Source organism: Dermacentor variabilis, unplaced genomic scaffold (genome assembly GCF_050947875.1).
Source record: "Dermacentor variabilis isolate Ectoservices unplaced genomic scaffold, ASM5094787v1 scaffold_206, whole genome shotgun sequence".
NCBI lineage: Eukaryota > Metazoa > Arthropoda > Arachnida > Ixodida > Ixodidae > Dermacentor > Dermacentor variabilis.
In genome coordinates this window covers 14,051-20,242 of record NW_027460375.1, presented here as the reverse complement: position 1 = coordinate 20,242, position 6,192 = coordinate 14,051, and the positions used below count along the sequence as shown (strand labels likewise).

Below are 6,192 nucleotides of genomic sequence, written 5' to 3'. Positions count from 1 at the left end.
AAGATGCATGTGCATGCTTAAAACGGGTTTTGGCACAAATCCATGTGCGGGTGCTAAAAAGAGCAGCATCGGCATGCTTTTCTCGTCGTTTGGTAGAAATCCACGTGCGCGTTCTGCCAAAAGCACCATTTGCATGCATATCGTGTGGTTTTGCAGAAAACTGCGTCCGCGTCTACCAAAAGATGCATGTGCATGCTTAAAACGCGTTTTGGAGCAAATCCATGTGCGGGTGCTAAAAAGAGCAGCATCGGCATGCTTTTCACGTCGTTTGGTAGAAATCCACGTGCGCATTCTGCGAAAAGTACCATTTGCATGCATATCGTGTGGTTTTGCAGAAAACTGCGTCCGCGTCTACCAAAAGATGCATGTGCATGCTTAAAACGCGTTTTGGCACAAATCCATGTGCGGGTGCTAAAAAGAGCAGCATCGGCATGCTTTGCACGTCGTTTGGTGGAAATCCACGTGCGCGTTCTGCCAAAAGCACCATTTGCATGCATAGCGTGTGGTTTTGCAGAAAACTGCGTCCGCGTCTACCAAAAGATGCATGTGCATGCTTAAAACGCGTTTTGGCACAAATCCATGTGCGGGTGCTTAGAAGAGCAGCATCGGCATGCTTTTCACGTCGTTTGGTAGAAATCCACGTGCGCGTTCTGCCAAAAGCACCATTTGCATGCATATCGTGTAGTTTTGCAGAAAACTGCGTCCGCGTCTACCAAAAGATGCATGCGCATGCTTAAAACGCGTTTTGGCACAAATCCATGTGCGGGTGCTAAAAAGAGCAGCATCGGCATGCTTTTCACGTCGTTTGGTAGAAATCCACGTGCGCGTTCTGCCAAAAGCACCATTTGCATGCATATCGTGTGGTTTTGCAGAAAACTGCGTCCGCGTCTACCAAAAGATGCATGTGCATGCTTAAAACGCGTTTTGGCACAAATCCATGTGCGGGTGCTAAAAAGAGCAGCATCGGCATGCTTTTCACGTCGTTTGGTAGAAATCCACGTGCGCGTTCTGCCAAAAGCACCATTTGCATGCATATCGTGTGGTTTTGCAGAAAACTGCGTCCGCGTCTACCAAAAGATGCATGTGCATGCTTAAAACGCGTTTTGGCACAAATCCATGTGCGGGTGCTAAATAGAGCAGCATCGGCATGCTTTTCACGTCGTTTGGTAGAAATCCACGTGCGCGTTCCTCCAAAAGCACCATTTGCATGCATATCGTGTGGTTTTGCAGAAAACTGCGTCCGCGTCTACCAAAATATGCATGTGCATGCTTAAAACGCGTTTTGGCACAAATCCATGTGCGGGTGCTAAAAAGATCAGCATCGGCATGCTTTTCACGTCGTTTGGTAGAAATCCACGTGCGCGTTCTGCCAAAAGCACCATTTGCATGCATATCGTGTGGTTTTGCAGAAAACTGCGTCCGCGTCTACCAAAAGATGCATGTGCATACTTAAAACGCGTTTTGGCACAAATCCATGTGCGGGTGCTAAAAAGAGCAGCATCGGCATGCTTTTCACGTCGTTTGGTAGAAATCCACGTGCGCGTTCTGCCAAAAGCACCATTTGCATGCATATCGTGTGGTTTTGCAGAAAACTGCGTCCGCGTCTACCAAAAGATGCATGTGCATACTTAAAACGCGTTTTGGCACAAATCCATGTCCGGGTGCTAAAAAGAGCAGCATCGGCATGCTTTTCACGTCGTTTGGTAGAAATCCAGGTGCGCGTTCTGCCAAAAGCACCATTTGCATGCATATCGTGTGGTTTTGCAGAAAACTGCGTCCGCGTCTACCAAAAGATGCATCCCTACTAGAAAATCCTATTTGTTTTCAAACGGGTTTCATCAAATAGGGTTATGGAACGGGACCTCCTTTGCTCCTGTTCAATCCTGACCTGTTTAAATCCTGTTTATTCCTGTTTAAACCTGACCTGTTTAAATCCTCTTTAAACCTGACCCGTTTAAATCCTGTTTAATCCTGACCCGTTTAATTCCGTCCTATCTAACCCAGACCTGTTTGCCCCTGTTCAGACCTATATTTGGCTACATTCATACCAGGTCTTTTCAGAATGGAATAATGTTGCTTAATATAATTTACTCTTTAAACCTATTATGTACACTTGTGTATTTGCGATCAGCATTGAAGAGAAGTAGATCTGCATTATGTTTGCAACAAGAATGCCACTTTCACATGTAGGTTTGCCTGGTAGATTGCTTGACACGAAGATGAACACAATTTTCGGCATAAATTGATTAGCACTACCAACACTGATGTGATACATCATGAACAAGTTTTGTATGACCCACGAGTACGTTCGCTATGTATGACCTACAAGAAAATGCACCCTGAAGAAGACTGTACCTCATTTTCATATTTACTACAAGTATGCAAATGTAATTCTTGCAAGTTTAGTATATGTTCGATTACTTGTACTCGTCTTAATGCAGTGCTTTTTGCTGTAATGGTTTGTTCACAAATCCACAGGAAAGCGTAATTTTGGGGTGAAAAATGTCAGGCAAAGTATTGGCATGTACTTGTAAGTGAAAAAGACAAGTATACTTTACGTAGGTATTTCTGTACACCCACTTGAGCTTTCATTACGCCTGAAGTCCTCCGGCTCAAGTAAAAGCATGTCATAAATGTCCCAAGCACTGTTTATTGGACCTTCTAACGGTATTTCGATGCATCCAGTCTGCCGAGAGAAGACCGCTGGAGTGGGTTGCTTGGGTGAGAGCGAGCAGGGCACCTGAAAAAGTAAAGCCAATAATTTATCTTGACTCATGCAACAGGTTGGCACATAGGCAAATTTGCCTATGTTCCCAGAGATAAGAAAGGTTCAGCATACCGGTCATAGGAGATAATGAATAAATCTTATTGAAAAATATGTGGTTTCATGCAATGCCTATGTTTCAAGGGAACATGGATTACTGTGGGAGAATAAGCTGTCATAATTAGCAGGCGATTGAAGCAAGTGTTATAGGAAAAAGATGGACACATCGTTTGATTTACAATAATTACTAGTATTGAAGCAACAGAATACAAACATGAAATACCTTTAAAAAGAACACCGACAGGTTGAGATAATAAATTATTCAGAGACTAAACCCTTCTGCCAGCAAAATACCGTAGTGTACTGGCTTTGACATTGCGCTGCTCAGGCAGAGGGCATGGGATTGAATCCCAGCCACAATGGCTGCATTTAGATGGCAGGGAAATGCCAAAACCCCTATGTAAGGTCTATTGGGTACACGTTAAAGGAGACTAGGGATCCCGCCAACTTGAAATTATAAAAACCGGGGTAAATTTCGAGATAAGCAAACTCACGAAAGTAGAAGGCCCTGGCCATGCGAAGACCATATAAAGCCTTTTAAGGTAGGTGCCAGCAGCCGCAAAATTTCTTGCAAAAGCGAAATATAGCAGAAGCGGTATTTTTCTGTAGATCACTTTTGCAAGTTATTTTACAATTTGACACCCGACATGTTGGGCATCTACGGGCAACAGCAATTCTTGCACAGATCATAGCAAATACTGTTGCACCTAGGTATACATAGACACATAGGTATAGGTACAGTCACCGACTGACTTTCCGGACTCCGAAAATTCGGACATGATTACTCGGTCTGCTTCACGGCACCGCCATTCTCCCCATGGACCATAATGTATAACAACTTCCGAAAGTTCGGACGCCTTGCAACCTCTCATCTGATTTTTCGGACACTCCTTGAGCCAACTTGATCGAGAGCACCATGCACCGACTCTGACCGTTGCATGGTTCTACTTGCTGAACGCCATTTTTGTTTTGAAGGGAGCCTCCTTGCTGCCCCACGAAGTGGCGCTACTGCAAATCCCTGCTCATCATCCATCGTTTCTGCATGGTTTGTAGCTACAGCAGTTCCGGTCTCAGCTTAGTATGCCATGTCAAGATAATCCAGCAGCTGATTTGTTTGTTTCTTCGTGCACGACGCTGCGAGTAGGCCAGGTTTTTGTTTGTGCAACTGATGTCGGCGTGACGATGTTTGACGAAGCAAGATGGGCCAATTCATTTCACTAATATCTAGAATAGCTACCTGTAAGCACCATCTACCTTTCAACAACATTTGCAAAGCAACAAACCTCATCCTGAAAAGTCTGCACATGAAGACATCAGTAGCATCATTAGCGTGGGGCCTCAAGATAATTTGGCAAGCCAAGAAATTACTGACAGCACGAGTGCAAGCATGCCAACAGGAAATCAGTGGCTGAATAATGCACCTTCTACCAATTGGTAGACAGTGCATTTTCGCAAAGCCCTAACTACAGCAGATCATTGTTCAGGAGTTCCCGAATGCACAACTCTATGCCATTTTCACGCCGACTCTAGGGAAGCACCTCTGCACAGTTGCAAGAAAAAAAGCTAGATGCCCCAAGAGAAATGAGCCCACTCAAGCCATGGAAGTTATGTTTGCCTTGTCGTCCTACAACTACTCAAAACCTAGGACTGCTGTTTTGCACAAGGGAACAAACGTCAACATTGGTGCCACGCCCAACACAAGTGGTCTGCGCCGTAGAAGGTGCCATCAGTCAGCCCACAGATGAGGCCAACATCAGTGCTGTCAGTGTGCTGTACAAATTGCAGAAGCACAGCCTACAAGCTTGTCTGCCTTAGTGTGATCGCACCAATGAACGAAAACCAACGAAGCAAGTTTGTTTCGTGCCGAGAACAGTTGCCTCATGCTGGATTTTCCTACAATTCTTTCTAAGCACAGATAATGCTTGGTTTGTTGTGTAGGCATGTAAATAATGAAAAGGCCTGCATCACTATCTCTGAAAAAAATCATGTAACAAAGCACGTACAGTACACAGGTGCAGTGTCTATCACATACCATTTCGTGCAATAGAGGCTACATCGGATAAACCGGCCAATGTATAAATGACTGGCAGCGTGACCAAGCAAACTTGATGCGTGGGTCAGTTAGCAGTGGTAGTGCACTGCTCTCGGCGCACATGCACCTGTGTTTGAAAGCTGCTTGATCGTGACAAAATATAAAGACAAAAGCGCTGGAGAGATATCTGAGGCTTTTCTTATATGTATGACGAGGAACCTAGCACTAGCTCCCCAAGCAGAGAATTACTAGACAGTGAGACTGCTTCTTATCATTGTAAAACAAGTGTCACGCTCACCATGTGATGCATCCTTTTCGTTTCTGTGCGAACAGCATGTATTCAGATCTATTCTCCCCCTTTCACCTTTTGCACAATATCACTGTGCGAGCAATAATACTGAACTGTTAGTAGCAGTCTGTCATGTTGCCTCCATTCTTTCCTTGTGAATTGTGTGCTAAATAAGGCTTTTTTTGGTGAAAGAGTGTTAGTTTAACGCATAAACTAGCGCCATGGCACTTTGCAATAAAGGAGTTATAATTATCTAAAAATATGTCCATGCAGAACAGTGTCAAAAGAACACCTTAAAGAAAGAACATGAGCGTATCTATCATAAAGACCAATCCTTGTCTTTTTTCCTTAACATAATTTTCAATACCGATATTGAAGTACAAGCTCACCATATTATATCACCTTGTCAATGAAGCAAGGCACAATGGTGCCCAACTGTCGCGGGACCAACTTGGATGTGGAGATCAGCGCAGATCAGCAACATAGCATGGTCTGTTTACACTTCTTCTCCAGGTCCAGCAATACCTATAGCAACTATAAAACAAGTGAGCATAGAATCAGAAGCGAAACAATGTAAAAAGTGACACTGAACAAAGCAACTTTCGTTGAGCATAAATAGGATCGAAATGCTGACATTATGCCCATAAGTAACTTCACTTTGAGCAACAAAGCATCCAATTTAAGAAAGATTATATGTATGAGCTATCTATGTGAGAAAGATTAATCGAACGCCCTCTATTTGCCATACCCCTCCCTTTATGCATGGATGTCTTCCTGACTGAGTGAGCTGGGCTGATCCCAAGTATAGTGTAATTAAAGGTTGTCACTTGGTGGGCTAATCCCGATACCATTGCATGACTTGTACAATAATTTTAATGCGTATTGTAATGCAGGCCATCCTGCAGGCACTGCAACGTAATAGCACCCATAAGGCTAATGGTATTACATGATAAGGTTAACTAATAAGTGTCCCCAGAAGCATAACTCGGCATGTATACTCGGAGGCCATTATTATAAGAGAAGCAATAGCAGAGGTGAAGCGTTATC

General features: G+C 43.9%; 1 long non-coding RNA gene across 1 annotated transcript; it reads right to left on the bottom strand.

Moving 5' to 3' along the window:
* Positions 1 to 2,630: 2,630 nt before the first annotated feature.
* On the bottom strand, positions 2,631 to 5,669 carry LOC142568560 (uncharacterized). Its single transcript, XR_012825459.1, has 2 exons — positions 5,535 to 5,669; positions 2,631 to 2,740 (listed from the first exon to the last, which is right to left on the bottom strand). It is a non-coding gene; the product is annotated as an uncharacterized LOC142568560 (long non-coding RNA).
* Between the last annotated feature and the right edge of the window lie 523 nt (positions 5,670 to 6,192).